This window comes from Vitis vinifera, chromosome 17, assembly GCF_030704535.1.
Source record: "Vitis vinifera cultivar Pinot Noir 40024 chromosome 17, ASM3070453v1".
Classification (NCBI taxonomy): domain Eukaryota; kingdom Viridiplantae; phylum Streptophyta; class Magnoliopsida; order Vitales; family Vitaceae; genus Vitis; species Vitis vinifera.
The window spans coordinates 14,003,504-14,026,432 of NC_081821.1; the positions used below are offsets into that span (position 1 = coordinate 14,003,504).

The 22,929-nt window shown below is 32.8% G+C and overlaps 1 long non-coding RNA gene across 1 annotated transcript; it reads left to right on the forward strand.

The window, feature by feature from the left end:
- The first annotated feature begins 20,454 nt into the window (after nucleotides 1-20,454).
- On the forward strand, nucleotides 20,455-21,683 carry LOC132252811 (uncharacterized). Its single transcript, XR_009464591.1, has 2 exons — nucleotides 20,455-21,488; nucleotides 21,606-21,683. It is a non-coding gene; the product is annotated as an uncharacterized LOC132252811 (long non-coding RNA).
- The last annotated feature ends 1,246 nt before the right edge of the window (nucleotides 21,684-22,929 follow it).

Here is a 22,929-nt window from a genome sequence, read left to right on the forward strand (position 1 = left end):
TTTTTGGACTGAAAAATGCGATGTGAGATGAAGTTTGAGTGGAAATGAAACATCCATTTTTTTTTGTTTCTATCATTCTAATTTAATTCTTTGATTTTTCTTTTCATTCTTTTTATCTAATTTAATTCTTTGAATTTTCACACTATCTTTCTAATCATTTATAAGGCATACTTAGTTGTTTGCGGTTTTTTTCCTCCATATTTACTGCAAAGAGCATCAGAATTGGACATGTGTCTGCACTTCTTTACTGAACTTTCGAAAATAATGAAGCTTAACATGGACTGAGTTCGGATCAGTACATACTTTCCTTATGTTCCCTTTGAAATATTAAATGGTACAAACTTTTGCATGTTGGTCACAAAACATAGTGCAGGTTGCTGTGTATGCCCATTTGAGTTTCAACATTCTGCACATCTCCCTATCTTCTTTTAATGCTAGAACCACTCCACAAATTCTGTCAAACATCCATCAATTGGGTAACAGAATCATCTTTGTGCATTGCCATTTTTGAGTGTGATCTGCTACCTTCTTTCTGTTACTTGTTTCCAGATTGATGCCACTTGTATGTGATTGAAGGAGACTTAAACGAGCATGACAGAATTGTTGGTGAACTGTGTGCGTGAGACAATGAGGGACTATCTGAATTTGATTGATTTAGGTCTCAAAAATAAGCATGCAAGAAGGTAGGACATGGTAGTGGCACTTAGAATTTTTTGCTAGTTCTTGGTTTTACATTACCAAGTTGTAATTGAAATGATGAGCATTTCATTCTTATTTTACCGTCTGGTTTGTATGGAAGAGATTGATGCTTATCACTTAGAGAAAGGATTTGGTGAAAATGACAACACTCACTTAAGTCTGTTATTGATTTTGATATATATATATATATATATATATATAACTATTACTTATTGATTTTGATATATATAGCTATTACAAGAAGGATTAGTTAGTTACTTATAGTCTAAGTTGGCATAACAAACTCTCAGCAAACTGCCTAATAGGTATAAGCTTAATTTAACTGTATCACTAATATACCCCTCACATGCTAAACGATGGTACTAAGTGAAGCTTGTTACACAGGAAAAGAAAATGAGAAATAGACAAAGGCTTAGAAAAGACATTAATTGTTTGCTCTTTATTTGGAATATAACAAACATCCACTTCATTGTTGAGCACTTTCTCAAGCATGAATTGAATATCAATCTCGATATGTTTAGTTTTGGCATGAAAAATAGGATTTGAAGTAACACAATAACACCAATGTTATCACACCACCACATGAGGGTTTTTCAAGAGAAAGACCTAACTCATGAAATAGAGATTGAATCCAAATCAATTTTGTAGTGGTAGAAGCTGAAGCACAATATAGGAACCGAGACTTTTTTTTATTGAAGAATTGACTGACACACTTTGACAACTAGATTGAGAAACACTAGGCTCTTGTAGCAGAGAAAGCAAGGCCTTGAACATTTGGCTATAATTTGGTTTATTATTATTTTTCACCCATTGGGTCCATGAAGAGCTAATACATGGATATCTTATAGAAAGATGTGCCAAAATCCTCCTAAAGGCCAACACATTTAATGATCTGCTCTATTGAAGTTTAGATACGTGGGCAAGCAAACAAAAAGTAGTACAAGAATGGGTCATAAATAAGGGATGCTTATGTATGGTCGTGAAAACATCATTGTACAACAAATGAAACCTACAATTAATAATTAATATAAATTAAAACATTAAATAAAAATTAATTTATGAATAATCTTACTCATGAAATGCTCGTGGATCCCTTAAAACATCAATAAGCAATCTGAAATCATTAGTTTGATTCATTTCTAAGCCATATTAGTTTTCTTAAATGTCGTGTAACACACATGCAATATTATTTTGGATAAACTGAAGATTTACTCCCATATTGTCATCACATGATCTTGTGATTTTCGCCTGCTATAGTAAGTATGTTGTATGCAGCACTTACTATTAATCAAATTTATGAGAAATGCTAGTAGCGTATGGAATACCTTCCTAAGAAAACCTGGCTAAAGAAGGTTTAACTCTTTGTCTAAAACTTGAGCATTTCTCAATATTACATTACCACATAAAACTTTTAGATTTATAAAAAAAAATGTATAAATAAAAAAGAAATAAATTAAACTTGCCACGACATCTTGAGCTACAAGATTCCACATGCGGAAAAAAAATGACCAAGGGTACTTTGAATAATGAGAACTTGGCCTTGCCAAAACCCTTTTCAATTCTAGGCTATAAATTGGTCTATTATTATTTTTCACCCATTGGGTTCATGAAAAGCTAATACGTGGATATGTTGTAGAAATATGGGCCAAAATCCTCCTAAAGGCCAACACATTTAATGATATGCTCTATTGAAGTTTAGATACGTGGGCAAGCAAACGAAAAGTAGTACGACAAGACGGGGTCATAAATAAGGGATGCTTATGTATGGTCGTGAAAACATCATTGTACAACAAATGAAACCTGCAATTAATAATTAATATAAATTAAAACATTAAATAAAAATTAATTTATGAATAATCTTACTCATGAAATGCTCGTGGATCCCTTAAAACATCAATAAGCAATCTGAAATCATTAGTTTGATTCATTTCGAAGCCATATTAGTTTTCTTAAATGTCGTGTAACACACATGCAATATTATTTTGGATAAATTGAAGATTTACTCCCATATTGTCATCACATGATCTTGTGATTTTCACCTACTATAGTAAGTATGTTGTATGCAACACTTACTATTAATCAAATTTATGCGAAATGTTAGTAGCATATGGAATACCATCCTAAGAAAACCTGGCCAAAGAAGGTTTAACTCTTCGTCTAAAACTTGAGCATTTCTCACTATTACATTAACACATAAAACTTTTAGATTTATAAAAAAAAAAATCTATAAATAAAAAAGAAATAAACTAAACTTACCACGACATCTTGAGCTACAAGATTCCACATGCAGAAAAAAAAATGACCAAGGGTACTTTGAATAATGAGAACTTGGCCTTGTAAAAACCCTTTTCAATTCTTGGCTGTAAATTGGTCTATTATTATTTTTCACCCATTGGGTTCATGAAAAGCTATCACATGGATATCCTGCAGAAATATGTGAGAAAATCCTCCTAAAGGACAACACGTTTGATACTCTGCTATATTGAAGCAGACATACGTGGGCGAGCAAACGAAAAGCAGTACGACAAGAAGGGGTCATAAATAACGGATGTTTAAGTATTTTTGTGAAAGCATCACTATACATATAATTAAACCAACAATTAATTATTTATATAAATTAAAACATTAAATAAAAATAAATATATGAGTAATCTTACTCATGAAATGCTTGTGGATCCCTTAAAACATCAATAAGCAATCTGAAATCATTAGTTTGATTCATTTCGAACCCATAGTAGTTATTCAAAATGTCGTGTAACACACATGCAATATTATTTTAAATAAACTGAAGACCTAGTCCCATATTTTTGTCACATGATCTTGTGATTTTCGTATGCTATATTAAGTATCTTGTATGTAACACTTACTATTAATCAAATTTATGTGAAATGCTAGTAGAATATGAGATACCAACCCAAGAAAACCAGGCCAAAGAAGGTTTAACTCTTCGTTTAAAGCTTGAGCATTTCCTTACAGTACATAAACACACATATCTTTGAGATTTATAAAAGAAAAATAATGCACAAATAAAATAGAAATAAATTAAACTTGCCAACACACCATGAGCTACAAGATTTCCCATGAAGACAAAAAATGACCAAGGCTAATTTAAATAATGAGAACTTGGCCATGCCAAAACCCTTCTCAATTCTTAGTTATATTTTGGTTTATTCTTATTTTTCACCCATTGGGTCCATGAAGAGCTAATACATGGATATCTTGTAGAAATATGTGCCAAAATCCTCCTAAAGGCCAACACATTTAATGATCTGCTATATTGAAGTTGAGATACGTGGGCGAGCAAACGAAAAGCGGTACGACAAGAAGGTGTCATAAATAAGGAATGCTTATGTATGGTCCTGAAAACAAGATTGTAAGCCAAATGAAACCAATAATTAATAATTAGTATAAATTAAAACATTAAATAAAAATTAATATATGAATAATCTTACTCATGAAAGGCTCGTGGATCCCTTAAGACATCAATAAGCAATCTGCAATCCTTAGTTTGATTCATTTTGAAGCCATATCAGTTGTCTTAAATGTCGTGTAACAAACGTTCAATATTATTTTGGATAAACTAAAGATCTAGTCCCATATTGTCATCACATGATCTTGTGATTTATGCCTGTTATAGTTAGTATGTTGTATGCAATACTTACTATTAATCAAACTTATGCGAAATGCTAGTAGTATATGGAATGTCATCCCAAGAAATCCTGGTCAAAGATGGTTTATCTCTTCGTCTTAAACTTGAGCATTTCCCTCCATTGCATTAACACATAAAACTTTTAGATTTAAAAAAAAAATGTATAAAAAAATAAAAAATAAATAAACTTGCCTTGACATCATGAGCTACAAGATTCCCCATGAAGAAAAAAAATGACCAAGGGTAATTTGAATAATGAGAATTTTTCCATGCCAAAACCCTTTTCAATTCTTGGCTATAATTAGGTCTATTATTAATTTTCACCCATGGGGTCCATGAAGATCTAATACATGGATACCTTGCAGAAATATGAGCCAAAGTCCTCCTAAAGGCCAACACATTTACTGATTTGCTATATTGAAGTTGAGATACGTGGGCGAGCAAACGAAAAGCAGTACGACAAGAAGGTGTCATAAATAAGGAATGCTTATGTATGGTCGTGAAAAGAAGATTGTAAGCCAAATGAAACCAATAATTAATAATTAGTATAAATTAAAACATTAAATAAAAATTAATATATGAATAATCTTACTCATGAAAGGCACGTGGATCCCTTAAGACATCAATAAGCAATCTGCAATCATTAGTTTGATTCATTTCGAAGCCATATCAATTGCCTTAAATGTCGTGTAACACACGTGCAATATTATTTTGGATAAACTGAAGATCTAGTCTCATATTGTCATCACATGATCTTGTGATTTATGCCTGTTATAGCTAGTATGTTGTATGCAACACTTACTATTAATCAAACTTATGTGAAATGCTAGTAGTATATGGAATGCCATCCCAAGAAATCCTGGTCAAAGATGGTTTTATCTCTTCATCTTAAACTTGAGCATTTTCCTCCATTGCATTAACACATAAAACTTTTAGATTTTAAAAAAAAATGTATAAAAAATAAAAAATAAAATAAACTTGCCTTGACATCATGAGCTACAAGATTCCCCATGAAGAAAAAAGATGACCAAGGGTAATTTGAATAAGGAGAATTTTGCCATGCCAAAACCCTTTTCAATTCTTGGCTATAATGAGGTCTATTATTAATTTTCACCCATGGGGTCCATGAAGATCTAATACATGGATACCTTGCAGAAATATGAGCCAAAGTCCTCCTAAAGGCCAACACATTTAATGACCTGCTATATTGAAGTTGAGATACATGGGCGAGCAAACGAAAAGCGGTACGACAAGAAGGTGTCATAAATAAGGAATGCTTATGTATGGTCCTGAAAACAAGATTGTAAGCCAAATGAAACCAATAATTAATAATTAGTATAAATTAAAAAATTAAATAAAAATTAATATATGAATAATCTTACTCATGAAAGGCACGTGGATCCCTTAAGACATCAATAAGCAATCTGCAATCATTAGTTTGATTCATTTCGAAGCCATATCAATTGTCTTAAATGTCGTGTAACACATGTGCAATATTATTTTGGATAAATTGAAGATCTAGTCTCATATTGTCATCACATGATCTTGTGATTTATGCCTGTTATAGCTAGTATGTTGTATGCAACACTTACTATTAATCAAACTTATGTGAAATGCTAGTAGTATATGGAATGCCATCCCAAGAAATCCTGGTCAAAGATGGTTCATCTCTTCATCTTAAACTTGAGCATTTTCCTCCATTGCATTAACACATAAAACTTTTAGATTTTAAAAAAAAATGTATAAAAAATAAAAAATAAAATAAACTTGCCTTGACATCATGAGCTACAAGATTCCCCATGAAGAAAAAAGATGACCAAGGGTAATTTGAATAATGAGAATTTTGCCATGCCAAATCCCTTTTCAATTCTTGGCTATAATGAGGTCTATTATTAATTTTCACCCATGGGGTCCATGAAGATCTAATACATGGATACCTTGCAGAAATATGAGCCAAAGTCCTCCTAAAGGCCAACACATTTAATGATCTGCTATATTGAAGTTGAGATATGTGGGCGAGCAAACGAAAAGCGGTACGACAAGAAGGTGTCATAAATAAGGAATGCTTATGTATGGTCCTGAAAACAAGATTGTAAGCCAAATGAAACCAATAATTAATAATTAGTATAAATTAAAACATTAAATAAAAATTAATATATGAATAATCTTACTCATGAAAGGCACGTGGATCCCTTAAGACATCAATAAGCAATCTGCAATCATTAGTTTGATTCATTTCGAAGCCATATCAATTGTCTTAAATGTCGTGTAACACACGTGCAATATTATTTTGGATAAACTGAAGATCTAGTCTCATATTGTCATCACATGATCTTGTGATTTATGCCTGTTATAGCTAGTATGTTGTATGCAACACTTACTATTAATCAAACTTATGGGAAATGCTAGTAGTATATGGAATGTCATCCCAAGAAATCCTGGTCAAAGATGGTTTATCTCTTCGTCTTAAACTTGAGCATTTCCCTCCATTGCATTAACACATAAAACTTTTAGATTTTAAAAAAAAATGTATAAAAAATAAAAAATAAAATAAACTTGCCTTGACATCATGAGCTACAAGATTCCCCATGAAGAAAAAAAATGACCAAGGGTAATTTGAATAATGAGAATTTTTCCATGCCAAAACCCTTTTCAATTTAATTAGGTCTATTATTAATTTTCACCCATGGGGTCCATGAAGATCTAATACATGGATACCTTGCAGAAATATGAGCCAAAGTCCTCCTAAAGGCCAACACATTTACTGATTTGCTATATTGAAGTTGAGATACGTGGGCGAGCAAACGAAAAGCGGTACGACAAGAAGGTGTCATAAATAAGGAATGCTTATGTATGGTCGTGAAAAGAAGATTGTAAGCCAAATGAAACCAATAATTAATAATTAGTATAAATTAAAACATTAAATAAAAATTAATTTATGAATAATCTTACCCATGAAATGCTCGGGGATCCCTTAAAACATCAATAAAAAATCTGAAATCATTTGTTTGATTCATTTCGAGCCCATAGCAGTTGTTCAAAATGTCGTGTAACACATGTGCAATATTATTTTGGATAAATAAAGACCTAGTCCCATATTATCATCACATGATCTTATGAATTTTGCCATGCCAAAACCCTTTAATTAGGTCTATTATTCATTTTCACCCATGGGGTCCATGAAGATCTAATACATGGATACCTTGCAGAAATATGAGCCAAAGTCCTCCTAAAGGCCAACACATTTAATGATCTGCTATATTGAAATAGAGATATGTGGGCGAGCAAACGAAAAGCAGTATGTTAAAAAGGGGTTATAAATAAGGAATGCTTATGTATGGTCGTGAAAATATCACTGTACAACAAATGAAACCAACAATTAATAATTAATATAAATTAAGACATTAAATAAAAATTAATTTATGAATAATCTTACCCATGAAATGCTCGGGGATCCCTTAAAACATCAATAAAAAATCTGAAATCATTTGTTTGATTCATTTCGAGCCCATAGCAGTTGTTCAAAATGTCGTGTAACACATGTGCAATATTATTTTGGATAAATAAAGACCTAGTCCCATATTATCATCACATGATCTTATGATTTTCGCCTGCTATAGTTGGTATGTTGTATGCAACACTTACTATTAATGAAATTTATGTGAAATGCTAGTAGCATATGGATTACCATCCCAAGAAAACCAGGCCAAAGAAGGTTTAACTCTTCGTCTAAAGCTTGAGCATTTCCTTACATTACATAAACACATATATCTTTTAGACTTATAAAAGAAAAATAATGTATAAATAAAATAGAAATAAATTAAACTTGCCAAAACATCATGAGCTACAAGATTCCCCATGAAGAAAAAAAATGACCTAGGGTAATTTGAATAATGAGAACTTGGTTATGCCAAAACCCTTTTCAATTCTTGGCTATAATTTGGCCTATTATTATTTTTCACCCATTGGGTCCACGAAGAGCTAATACATGGTTAATTTGCAGAAATATGTGCTAAGGTCCTCTGAAAGGCCAACACATTTAATGATCTGCTATATTGAAGCAGAGATACGTGGGCGAGCAAACGAAAATCAGTACAGCAAGAAGGAGTCATAAATAAGGAATGCTTATGTATGGTCGTGAAAAAATTGATGTACTAGAAATGAAACCAATAATTAATAATTAATATAAATTAAAACATTAAATAAAAATTAATATATGAATATTCTTACTTATGACATGCTGGTGGATCCCTTAAAACATCAATAAGTAATCGAAAATCATTAGTCTGATTCTTTCCGAGCTCATAGTAGTTGTTGAAAATGTCGTGTAACACATGTGCAATATTATTTTGGATAAATTGAAGATCTAGTCCCATATTGTCATCACATGATCTTGTGATTTTTTCTTGCTATAGTTAGTATGTTGTACACAATACTTACTATTAATGAAATTTATGCGAAATGCTAGCAGCATATAGAATACCATCCTAAGAAAACTAGGCCAAAGAAGGTTTAACTCTTTGTCTTAAACTTGAGCATTTCCTTACATTACTTAAACACATATTTCTTTTAGATTTATAAAAAAAATGTATAAATAACATAGAAATAAATTAAACTTGCCAAGACATCATGAGCTAGAGTATTTCCCATGATGACAAAAAAAAAAACCAACGGTCATGTGAATAATGATAACTTGGCCAAGTCAAATCCCTTTTACATTCTTGGCTATAATTTGGTCTATTATTATTTTTCATACATTAGGTCCATGCAAAAATAATACATGGATATCTTGCAAAAATGTGTGCCAAAGTCCTCCTAAAGGCCAACACATTTAATGATCTACTATATTGAAGCAGAGATATGTGGGCGAGCGAACGGAAAGCAGAATGACAAGAAGGGATCATAAATAAGGAATGCTTATGTATGGTCGTTAAAACATCACTGTACAACAAATGAAACCAAAAATTAATAATTAATATAAATTAAAACATTAAATAAAAATTAATATATGAATAATCTTACTCATGAAATGCTCCTGGATCCATTAAAACATCAATAAGCAATTGGAAATCATTAGTTTGATTAATTTTGAGCCCATAGCAGTTGTCCTAAATGTCGTGTAACACATGTGCAATATTATTTTGGATAAACTGAAGATCTAGTCCCATATTATCATCACATGATCTTGCGATTTTCGCTTGCTATAGTCAGTATGTTGTATGCAACACTTACTATTAATCAAATTTATGTGAAATGCTAGTAGCATATGGAATACCATCCCAAGAAAAATCGGCCAAAGAAGGTTTAACTCTTTATCTAAAACTTGAGCATTTCCTTCCATTACATAAAAACATAAAACTTTTAAATTTATAAAAAAAAAAATGTATAAATAAAATAGAAATAAATTAAACTTGCCAAGACATTAAGAGCTACATGATTTCCCAAGAAGACAAAAAATGATCAAGGGTGATTTGAATAATGACAACATGGCCATGCCAAAGCCCTTTTCAATTCTTGGCTATAATTTGGTCTGTTATTATTTTTCACCCATTGGGTCCATGCAAAACTAATACATGGATATCTTGCAGAAATATGAGCCAAAGTCCACCTAAGGCCAACACATTTAATGATCTTCTATATTGAAGCAAAGATACATGGGTGAGCAAACGAAAAGCAGTACGACAAGAAAGGATCATAAATAAGGAATGCTTATGTATGGTCGTCAAAACATCCATGTACAACAAATGAAACTAATAATTAATAATTAAAATAAATTAAAAAATTAAATGAAAAATTAATGTATGAATAATCTTACTCATCAAATGCTCGCGGATCCTTTAAAACATCAATAAGCACTCTGAAATCATTAGTTTGATTAATTTCGAGCCCACAACAGTTGTCCTAAATGTCGTGTATGGGAGAGGCAATATTATTTTGGATCAATTGAAAATCTAGTCCCATATTGTCATCACATGATGTTGTGATTTTCACTTGCTATAATCAGTATGTTGTATGCAACACTTACTATTAATCAAATTTATGTAAAAAAACTAGTAGCATATGGAATACCATCCCATGAAAACCAGGCCAAAGAAGGTTTAACGCTTCGTCTTAAACTTGAGCATTTCCTTCCATTACATAAACACATATTTATTTTAGATTTATAAAATATATATACATAAAATAGAAATAAATTAAACTTGTCAAGACATCATGAGCGACAAGATTTCCTATGAACAAAAAAAATGACCAAGGGTGATTTGAATAATGACAACTTGGCCATGCCAAGGCCCTTTTCAATTATTTGCTATAATTTGGTCTATTATTATTTTTCACCCATTGGGTCAATGCAGAACTAATACATGGATATCTTGCAAAAATAAGTGCCAAAATCCTCCTCAAGGCCACCACATTTAATTATTTGCTATATTTAAGTAGAGATACGTGGGCAAGCAAACGAAAAGAAAAACAGTAAGAAGGGATCATAAATAAGGAATGCTTATGTATGGTCGTGAAAACATCACTCTACAACAAATTAAACCAATAATTAATAATTAATATAAATTAAAACATTAAATAAAAATTATTATATGAATAATCTTATTCATGAAATGCTCGTGGATCCCTTAAAACATCAATAAGCAATCTGAAATCATTAGTTTTATTCATTTCGAGCCCATAGCAGTTGTCCTAAATGTCGTGTAAAACAGGTGCAATATTATTGAAGATAAACTGAATATCTAGTCTCATATTGTCATCACATGATGTTGTGATTTTCGCCAGCTATAGTTAGTATGTTGTATGCAACACTTACTATTAATCAAATTTATGGGAAATGCTAGTAGCATATGGATTACCATCCAAAGAAAACCAGGCCAAAGAAGGTTTAAGTCTTCGTCTAAAGCTTGAGCATTTCCTTACATTACATAAACACATATATCTTTTAGACTTATAAAAGAAAAATAATGTATAAATAAAATAGAAATAAATTAAACTTGCCAAAACATCATGAGCTACAAGATTCCCCACGATGAAAAAAAATGACCAAGGGTAATTTGAATAATGAGAACTTGGCCATGCCAAAACCCTTTTCAATTCTTGGCTATAATTTGGCCTATTATTATTTTTCACCCATTGGGTCCATGAAGAGCTAATACATGGTTATCTTGCAGAAATATGTGCTAAGGTCTTCCTAAAGGCCAACACATTTAATGATCTACCATATTGAAGAAGAGATACGTGAGCGAGCAAACGAAAAGCAGTACGACAAGAAAGGGTCATAAATAAGGAATGCTTATATATGGTCGTGAAAAAATCGATGTACCATAAATGAAACCAACAATTAATAATTAATATAAATTAAAACATTAAATAAAAATTAATATATGAATATTCCAACTTATGAAATGCTGGTGGATCCCTCAAAACATCAATAAGCAATCGAAAATCATTAGTTTGATTCTTTTTGAGCTCATAGTAGTTGTGGAAAATGTCGTGTAACACACGTGCCATATTATTTTGGATAAAATTAAGATCTAGTCCCATATTGTCATCACATGATCCTGTGATTTTCGCCTGCTATAGTCAGTATGTTGTATGCAACACTTGCTATTAATCAAATTTATACAAAATGCTAGTAACATATGGAATACCATCCTAAGAAAACGAGGCAAAAGAAGGTTTAACTCTTTGTCTTAAACTTGAGCATTTCCTTACATTACATAAACACATATTTCTTTTAGATTTATAAAAAAAAATGTATAAATAAAATAGAAATAAATTAAACTTGTCAAGACATCATGAGCTACATGATTTCCCAAGAAGACAAAAAATGATCAAGGGTGATTTGAATAATGAGAACATGGCCATGCCAAAGCCCTTTTCAATTCTTGGCTATAATTGGTCTGTTATTATTTTTCACCCATCGGGACCATGCAGAACTAATACATGGATATCTTGCAGAAATATGAGCCAAAGTCCACCTAAAGGCCAACACATTTAATGATCTTCTATATTGAAGCAAAGATACGTGGGCGAGCAAACGAAAAACAGTACGGCAAGAAAGGATAGTAAATAAGGAATGCTTATGTATGGTCGTGAAAACATGCATGTACAACAAATGAAACCAACAATTAATAATGAAAATAAATTAAAAAATTAAATGAAAATTAATATATGAATAATCTTACTCATCAAATGCTCGTGGATCCCTTAAAACATCAATAAGCACTTTGAAATCATTAGTTTGATTCATTTCGAGCCCATAGGAGTTGTCCTAAATGTCGTGTATGAGAGGGGCAATATTATTTTGGATAAACTGAAAAACTAGTCCCATATTGTCATCACATGATCTTGTGATTTTCACCTGCTATAGTCAGTATGTTGTATGCAACACTTACTATTAATCAAATTTATGTAAAAAACTAGTAGCATATGGAATACCATCCCTTGAAAACCAGGCCAAAGAAGGTTTAACTCTCCGTCCCAAACTTGAGCCTTTCCTTACATTACATAAACACATATTTCTTTTAGATTTATAATATATATATATGTAATAGAAATAAATTAAACTTGTCAAGACATCATGAGCTACAAGATTTTCCATGAACACAAAAAATGACCAAGGGTGATTTGAATAATGAGAACTTGGCCATGCTAAAGCCTTTTTCAATTCTTGGCTATAATTTGGTCTATCATTATTTTTCATCCATTGGGTCCATACAGAACTAATACATGGATATCTTGCATAAATATGTGCCAAAGTCCTCCTCAAGGCCAACACATTTAATGATCTGCTATATTTAAGTAGAGATATGTGGGCGAGCAAACGAAAGGCAAAATAGTGCGAAGGGATCATAAATGAGGAATGCTTTTGTATGGTCGAAAAACATCACTATACAACAAATGAAACCAACAATTAATAATTACTGTAAATTAAAACATTAAATAAAAATTAATATATGAGTAATCTAATTCATGAAATTCTCGTGGATCCCTTAAAACATCAATAAGCAATCTGAAATCATTAGTTTTATTCATTTCGAGCCCATAGCAGTTGTCCTAAATGTAGTGTAAAACACATGCAATATTATTGAAGATAAACTGAAGATCTAGTCTCATATTGTCATCACATGATCTTGTGATTTTCGCCTGCTATAGTTAGTATGTTGTATGCAACACTTACTATTAATCAAATTTATGTGAAAAACTAGCATATGGAATACCATCCCAAGAAAACCAGGCCAAAGAAGGTTTAACTCTTCCTCTTAAACTTGAGCATTTCCTTCTATTACATAAACACATATTTCTTTTAGATTTAGAAATATATATATATATATATATATATATATAATATAGAAATAAATTAAACTTGCCAAGATATCATGAGCTATAGGATTTCCCATGAAGATAAAAAATGACAAGGGGTGATTTGAATAATGAGAACTTGGTCATGCAAAAACCCTTTTCAATTCGTGGCTATAATTTGGTTTATTATTATTTTTCACCCATTGGGTCCATACATAACTAATACATGGATATCTTGCAAAAATATGTGCCAAAGTCCTCCTAAAGGCCAACACATTTAATGATCTTCTATATTGAAGCTGAGATACATGGACGAGAAAACAAAAAGAAGTACAACAAAAAGGGATCATAAATAAGGAATGCCTATGTATGGTCGTGAAAACATCATTGTACAACAAATGAAACTAATAATTAATATATGAATAATCTTACTCATCAAATGCTCATGGATCCCTTTAAACATCAATAAGAAATCTGAAATCATTAGTTTGATTCATTTCGAGCCCATAGTAGTTTTCCTAATTGTCATGTAACACACGTGCAATATTATTTTGGATTAACTGAAGATCTAGTCCCATATTGTCATAACATGATCTTGTGATTTTCGCTTACAATAGTAAGTATGTTGTATGCAACACTTACTACTAATGAAATTTATGTGAAATGCTAGTAGCATATGGAATACCATCCCAAGAAAACCCGGCCATAGAAGGTTTAACTCCTCATCTAAAACTTCAACATTTTCTTACATTACATAAAAACATATATCTTTTAGATTTCTAAAAAAAATGTACAAATAAATTAGAAATAAATTAAACTTGCCAAGACATCATGAGCTACATGATTTCCGATGAAGACAAAAAATGACCAAGAGTGATTTCAACAATGAGAACTTGGCCATGCCAAAACCCTTTTCAATTCTTGGCTATAATTTGGTCTATTATTATTTTTCACCCATTGGGTCCATGAAGAGCTAATACAAGGATATGTTCTAGAAATATGAGCCAAAGTCCTTCTAAAGGCCAACACATTTAAAGATCTCTTATATTGAAGAAAAGATATGTGGGTGAACAAACGAAAAGGAGTACGTAGGAATGGCCATTTCGCGGGTCAATCGGGTAACCCGCCCCGCCCCGCCCCTATTGGGACGGGCATGGGATAAATTAATCGGGTATGGGACGGGTATGGGAAAGCTGTGTGAAACCCGAATCGGGTTCGGGGCGGGTATGGGTTTGTAACTACCCGCCCCGCCCCGGAATTAGAATTACCAATTTGCCCTTAAATATTATAAAATACCCAAAATCTCCTCTGTATATATAATTTATCCTTCCTAGATTTTTAGGGTTTTTCTCTCTCGGAAGAAAGACTTCGTCTTCTTAGTTCGAACGGCCTTGAAAGCAAAATCTTTGCTCTAAAAACCAGATTTGCAATCTCGTAAACAAGTGATTATTGGAGTTCTTGTGGATTCCTTCATTCCAGGTAAGAAAACCCTAATTTTTTGAAGCTTTGTTAAAAATTTGGCTTGTTTTTCAAATTTTTTTGGTTTTAGTTTATGGGTTTAGGGTTTTTCTCTCTCGGAAGAAAGGTTTCGTCTTCTCAGTTCGAGTGGCCCTAAAATCAAAATCTTTGTTCTAAAAACCAGATTTTCAATCTAAAGGTTTCGTCTTCTCAGTTCGAGTGGCCCTAAAATCAAAATCTTTGTTCTAAAAACCAGATTTTCAATCTCGTAAACAAGTGATTATTGGAGTTCTTGTGGATTTCTTCCTTCCAGGTAAGAAAACCTTAACTTTTGAAGCTTTGTTAAAAATTTGGCTTGTTTTTCAATTTTTTTTTGGTTTTAGTTTATGAGTTTGAGGTTTTTTCAATTGTTTATCAGTAGATTTGTAATTTATATGCACTTTTGGTCTTCGTTTTATATGTATTTTTCAGTTGAATCAACTTTCATCTTTGGCTCTTATTGTTCATGTTTCTGACTTTATTTTTCACCCTGTCCAAATCAATTTCATCCACATATAAACTGATTTTTGGGGTTTATACAAATAAGAATGATGATTTATGGGTTTTTCATTATTTTAGGGTTCAATTTTGGTATTCACGTTTTTGCAGAAACAGGTTGTTATAATTTCATTATTTTAGGGTTCAATTTTGGTATTCATGTTTTTGCATAAACAAGTTGTTATAAGAGAATGATCTAATTTCATAGATGAAAACCCTATTTCAGAATAGAATTTTATTCATGCTTCCAGAAACATACAAATAGAATTTTATTGTGGTTAAATTGGTTTCAAACTATTTCAGAATATCCTAAGGATTCAACAAAATGACATCAGAAGGGGAGGAAAATTTTTTCATGCCAAGTACTGGTTCTAATCCAGCTACAGGTAGTACTTCAACTACTGATGGATCATTGACATGTAAAAAAAGAAAGCTGACTTCAATTGTTTGGAATGAGTTTGACAAAGTCATAATAGATGGACAAGATTATGCTATTTGTAAGCATTGTAAATCAAAACTCAAGGCCGATAGTAAGAATGGGACTAAACATTTGCATGTACATTTAGATAGGTGCATCAAACGGAGAAATGTTGATATTAAGCAACAATTTTTAGCAATAGAGAGAAAAGGCTATGGAAAAGTGCAAATTGGTGGTTTCACATTTGATCAAGATATCTCAAGAGAGAAGCTTGCACGTGCAATTATATTGCATGAGTACCCTCTTTCAATTGTTGACCATGCAGGCTTTAGAGATTTTGCTAGTAGCCTTTAACCTTTGTTTAAGATGGTTTCCCGCAATACAATTAAGGATGACATAATGAAGATTTATGAGTTTGAGAAAGGGAAAATGAGTAGCTACTTGGAAAAGCTTGAAACTAGAATGGCTATCACAACTGATATGTGGACATCTAATCAGAAGAAAGGTTACATGGCTATCACTGTGCATTACATTGATGAGTCTTGGTTACTACATCATCATATTGTAAGGTTAGATATGTTATTTGTTCAAGTTTTCAATTTTTATTTTATTTTATTATCATTTAATGATGTCACTTATATTAATAATATGTTTTTATATATCGTTTAATGTAGGTTTGTTTATGTGCCTCCTCCACATACAAAAGAAGTTCTTTCTGATGTGTTATTGGATTTTTTATTGGATTTGATAGGAAACTATCTACAATCACCGTGGATAATTGCTCAAGTAATGATGGCATGATTGATATCCTCTCAGAGAAATTATCTTCAAGTGGTTCACTTTTATTAAATGGAAAAATCTTTCATATGCGATGTGCAGCACATGTCTTGAACTTGATTGTGAAGGAAGGTCTAGATGTCATTAGAGTAGAAATTGAAAAAATTCGTGAGAGTGTTGCATATTGGTCAGCAACACCATCAAGAGTGGAAAAGTTTGAAGATGCAGCTCGCCAATTGCGCCTTCCATGCAACAAGAAGTTATGCCTTGATTGTAAAACACGATGGAATTCTACATACTTGATGCTATCAATAGCTATAACTTATAAAGATGTGTTCCCGCGTTTGAAGCAACGTGAAAAGCTCTACACCACAGTGCCATCAGAGGAAGAATGGAATTTAGCAAGAGAAATATGTGAAAGGCTGAAATTGTTTTATAATATAACAAAGTTGTTCTCAGGGCAAAATTATCCCACTGCGAATACCTTTTTCATCAAAGTGTGTGAGATTAAAGAAGCATTGTATGATTGGTTGATTTGCTCAAATGAAGTTGTAAGCACAATGGCATCAAGTATGTTAGAAAAATTTGACAAGTATTGGAGTGGATGTCATATTGTAATGGCAATAGCAGTTGTATTGGACCCAAGATACAAGATGAAGATTTTAGAATTTTATTTTCCGATAATGTATGGGTCTGAAGCTTCAAGTGAGATTGGAAAAATTCGTCAACTATGTTATGATTTGCTTTCTGAGTACCAATCAAAGTCTAAGATGGGTCAACAAACTTCATCTCATGGTGCTTCATCAGTTTCAAATCTCTTTGAGTTAACCTATGACGAACAAGATCCTCTTTCGAAGTTTGACTTATTTGTTCATAGTACTAGTGAAGAAGGTCATGCGAAGTCGGAGTTAGACTACTACTTAGAAGAAACTGTTTTGCCAAGGATTTCAGATTTTGATGTTTTGAGTTGGTGGAAAACAAATGGTATTAAGTATCCGACTTTACAAATGATTGTTCGAGATATCTATGCCATTCCAGTATCTACAGTTGCATCTGAGTCAGCCTTCAGTACGGGTGGTAGGATGGTATCAAAACATCGTAGTAGACTCCATCCAAATACTTTGGAGGCCTTAATGTGTGCTCAAAGTTGGTTGGGAAATGAAATGGAAGGTAGTTAATCTAAAATATTTTCAATCTTATGAAACAACTATGTTGAATTTTTTAATAAAGTTGTTTCTTGTTATTCTTACTTTTATTGGGTGATTCTTTGCTTGTTAACCCAGGGGGCAAACTCACAATCATGGATGAAGATGATGAATCACTCTTGCTGTAGGTTCTTTTCTTGAAGTGAAGTTGGTATTGGAGATACATTTTGGGACCCAAGATACACTTTTTATTTTAATGCTCTTTTTTAATCTTAATGTGGTTATATGTATGAATATGTTGGGAAGACTTTATGTTTAATGTTTTTTTTTAATGTTGCCATATCCATGGAGATTTTCTATTTTTATATGTTGTAGTTGTGATATTTATTTATTTTTCATTTTTATCTTAATGTTATAATTTATATTGTTATATCCATGGTATTAAGCATCAAAGTTGTATTTTTTGGCAAAGAAGGCATTAGTGCTGACCTAATTGCAGTAAATGAAGACGTTGGGGCTGCTTGTTGGGGCATTAGTGTTTATATTTCTCCAATGCCTCTCGGAATTGTTGTTGCTGGTGCTAGATTATTAAAGAACAAAGGTATACTGCCTAAATAACTTGGATGATTTGGGTTGATAAATCTATCTTTTCTTCTAGGGTCAATCACATTTAATTTGTTCCTAGGAGATGGAAAGCAAAAGAGAGAAGGCCCTTGTGCTGGAACCAAGGGCTTCCGGGCACCTGAGGTAAGAACTTGTGATCATTTTCGTTTCAGTGACTACATTATTGTTATTATTTTCTATGCCCTGTACATTTGAATCCTAACCCACTCTATTGGTCAAAAAGGGGTAATGATTGGTGCTATCACAAGTGGGCAGATTGCTGTGGTCGAAAAGGGGTAAGATGGAGGATACTCTGTCAAGATTGTTCATATTTGAGCATTTTTCCTACACAAACCTTCTCTCACAACTTGCTTTATTTGTGGGTGGAATCAGGCCATGGGGATGTCATCCATGATCTGTATAGCAGGATGGCTCACAATCTACTTTATCTTTTGTAGGATATCTCCAATTTTCAATTATAATTTTGATATATTTGTATATGCTTTTCTTCATGTTTTACCCTCTGGATGTTTCAATGTAGGGATCTTTTTCCCTTTATTTTAGGAGATTTCTTCATCTTATATGGAATTGGTGTTCTTTCTTATGTGGTATGCTTTTATGAGAAGCTTCTCTTCTTGGATATGAAGTTCCAATAATTATGCAACTTAAGAAGCATTAAACATCTCTCTCTTCCTCTGGATGAACAGGTACCAGTCTTTATTGCTGAAATAACACCTAAGAATCTTTGAGGAACACTAGCAACAACAAATCAGGTTGAAGTTTTTATTTTATTTTATTTTATTGTTTTCATTGTTTTCAGAAGCAATTTTGTTGAAGAATAATTTATGATGGAATAATTTCAATATGACTGTAAAAATGTGCTTTAATATGTTGGATTGGGTTTAAAGCCTGAGGCATTAACTTTATTGAGAGGTGTGTGCTCTTAGTGCTTTGGATGGTAACAGGCTTGTGTGCTCTTACTTGGAGCCACTTACTATGGGACTGCTGTGGATTTATGGAGCACTGGTTGTATACTGGCTGAACTATATGCTGGAAAGCCTATAATGCCAGGAAGAACAGAGGTATCATTTATGCTTATTTATTTCCCACAAGATGTGCAGAGTACTGCCTGTTATTCATGGAATCATGATTGTGCAATCTACAGATTTTTTCTCTTTGGAAAAAACACCTAGCATTTGTTGTTATTAGAGTTCTGTTTTGAACATAATATTGGATGTAAAATACTAACAGTAATTGAGTCTGATTTTACCTGCTTTCTTTCAGGCATATGAAAAAATAAATAAAAATAAAAATGGTGACATTCATCTCAGGATCATGACTAAAATGTTGGAAAAAAGGTTTACTCTTAATGGCTGTTTGATGGCAAACTAGTGCTGAACACTGAAACTTTCCATTTTAATTTGTGTTAGGTAACATGTTATAATAATCACTCATTTTTTTTAGTCTCACTGAAAATGAGGCTCAACAATCCAGCTGAAGTTTGCTACCTATGTGATTTTAAACGATAAAGTCCAAGCCCCAAACTTGCCCTCACTTACCCTGCTGGGTGATGAATTTCCCTTGCAACACCTTGAAGTTTCTAGTGGTACAAAATCTGCATAGAAGATTTTTTATATCACATTTATAAACTGTGAAATAGTGCCTCAATCATTATGAAAATTTCCGTTATAAATTTCAGATTGAAAGTGAGATTCTCATGTTGGAATGGTTTCCAAAATGCAAAAATTGTGGCAGATTATGGTGCAAATCGGAGATAGTTTCCAAAGACTTGGCTTATCTTTGGGTTCATCACTTTACATTGAAGTTGCTTTGGAATTATTTCACATTGGATGCTAGGAACAGATTTCAGTGTTTGGAGTTTACAATTTATTAGCATGAACATGCGGTTTTGTCAATTAATCCATGTTCTTGCTATAAAAAGGAAAAAGTTAAAAAAAAAAAAGAAGAGAGAATTAGAGTCTATTATTTTGTACAAAACAATACCACTTGGCTTTCAATTAAAGTCAGAATTATTGATGGCAGTTAGGATTTATATCATTGTAAAATTAAGGAGGGGTTTGAAGTAGTTCTTGGAAAAAAATGGTTTAGATCTGGAATCAAATAATCCAGTTGAGTTTCACTTTGCAATTATAGGTTGTGAATGGTACATTGTAGGATTTTAACAACTAAGGTTGTGATGGTGTGTAGGTGGGAAGTGGGCTTAGAGGTAGTGCAATGTTGGTGGTGCTGGTAGTATGATGGTTGGTGGTGGTTGCCTGGTGGTGAAGGAAGTTCATGTTATGGGTTGACATGGTGGCAATACAGTGGCTGGTGGTTGATAATGGTAAGGATGCTTCTGTTAGTGGGGGTGCTATTATTGGTGGAGATGGTGGAATTGGCAGCTGTAGACTCTATAGGATGTGGGCTGGTTTAAATTATAGTCTAGCCCATTATAACTAACGAATTGAAGGGAAAAATTTTCATTCTTATATTCTATTGTGAGTCTGTTCATTCTATTTTTGCTTATCTTCATTGAAGAATTTTGAATCTATGCCCCCATTCTTTCTATTTAATTATTCCGTTGGGCCTGCCACTAATCAAGTAACATCTCCATCTACTTCTTCAACTTTAGCATGTCCTCATTAAGTTTGGTTCTTCTCCTTTGTAGGTGGAATAGTTGCATAAAATTTTCAAGCTTTGTGGCTCTCCATCTGAGGATTATTGGAGAAAATCAAAGTTGCCTCATGCAACCATATTTAAGCCCCAACAGCCTTATAGGCCCTGTGTTGCAGAAACATTTAAAGACTTTCCTACACCTGCATTAGGGCTTATGGAAACACTTCTTTCCATAGATCCTGCTGATCGTGGATCTGCAGCCTCTGCTCTTAAAAGTGAGGTATGAAATTCTGGAGAAATTGGGTCCTTTGGGAGCCCTTTCCTTCTTTTTTAATTGATCTCTCCTCTCTCTCTCTCTTGTAGTAGTTCTTGACTTGTTTTGATTTATGTTTCCCAGTTCTTTACAGTAAAGCCACTTCCTTGTGATCCTTCAAGCTTGCCTAAGTATCCTCACAGCAAAGAGTTTGATGCAAAAGTATGAGATGAAGAAGCTAGAAGGTACTTATTGTTAGATGGTTTGAGTGCATAATGTGATGTTTAACAATTAAGTATACTTAAGGCACCCTGTTTTTCTACATAATATAATCCTGTTTGAAAGTGGAGCCATACTTTGGCTTCCCAAATGAATAATGCTTAAGTGGCATCTATGTGACATTTATAGAGGCGGCTGTTTTTACATCTTCATTCTGACAGAATCAGGCTGTGGTAACTGTATTAAAACTACTTTGCCCAGTTGTGATGATAATATTTGGTAGATAAGATAATGATGCTGTCATTTTGTGAAGCAGTCACTGTAGAACTATGCATTATGTCAGATTGGATGCTCATTCTAGAGATGCGATTTACTTGTTACTACTGATATTTAGGATTTAAAATTTTTAGCTATTATGCCCCTTCAATTGCTGATACTAGTTATCCTTCCATTTGTTGGATTTTAGTGATTTTATTGGCTTCATTTTATAATGCATTATTAGGAAGATAATATGTTTGTTGCATTTGCTACTTCGACATGTTCTTTTTTATGCTCCAGCCACTGCTAAGGAAATAAATCTTGACTGCAATATCCTACTCATGCACTGGAATAGACTTGTTCTGAATTATTGGGTGAGGAATTGTCTCTTTTAACCATTGTTTTTTTTTTTTTTTACCTTGGCCAGATGGTTCGGAACTTTAGAGGACCTCTTCTAGAGTTACTGCAATCAGGGGATATAGATCTTTGCTTTGCCAATGAGGATGAAACAAGAGAGCTGTTAAGGTGATTGCCAATTGATTTTTCCTAACCTATCATGCTAAAACAATCGGTGATGAAAGAGAATTAATCCTCCTCATCCAGCTTAAAATTTTTGGTGCAATTTGTGGTAAATGGTGCTAATTTCTCTTATGATGGTTGTAGAGATGACGAAAATGCTAGTCCTGAGGCTGCTCTTGAATTTCTTGCTAAGCACTGCCAATGGGCAGTGGTGACACTAGGTTCTAATAGATGCCTTGCAAAATGCGGAAGAGAGGTTAGTGCAATGTAGCTACACTGCACTTTTGTTGATGTCACTAATAAAATGCATTTTACTTGTATTCAGATGTGCCCTGTGGAGAATTAGCTGCATTCTGTTGTTAGTTTGAGTAACGTATAGAATGTTCCATTTTTCTTTCAGATGGTCTAAGTTCCAGCCATATATTCTGGGACAAGAAACAAAAAAACCATAAACTTAATGTCTTTGGTTAAG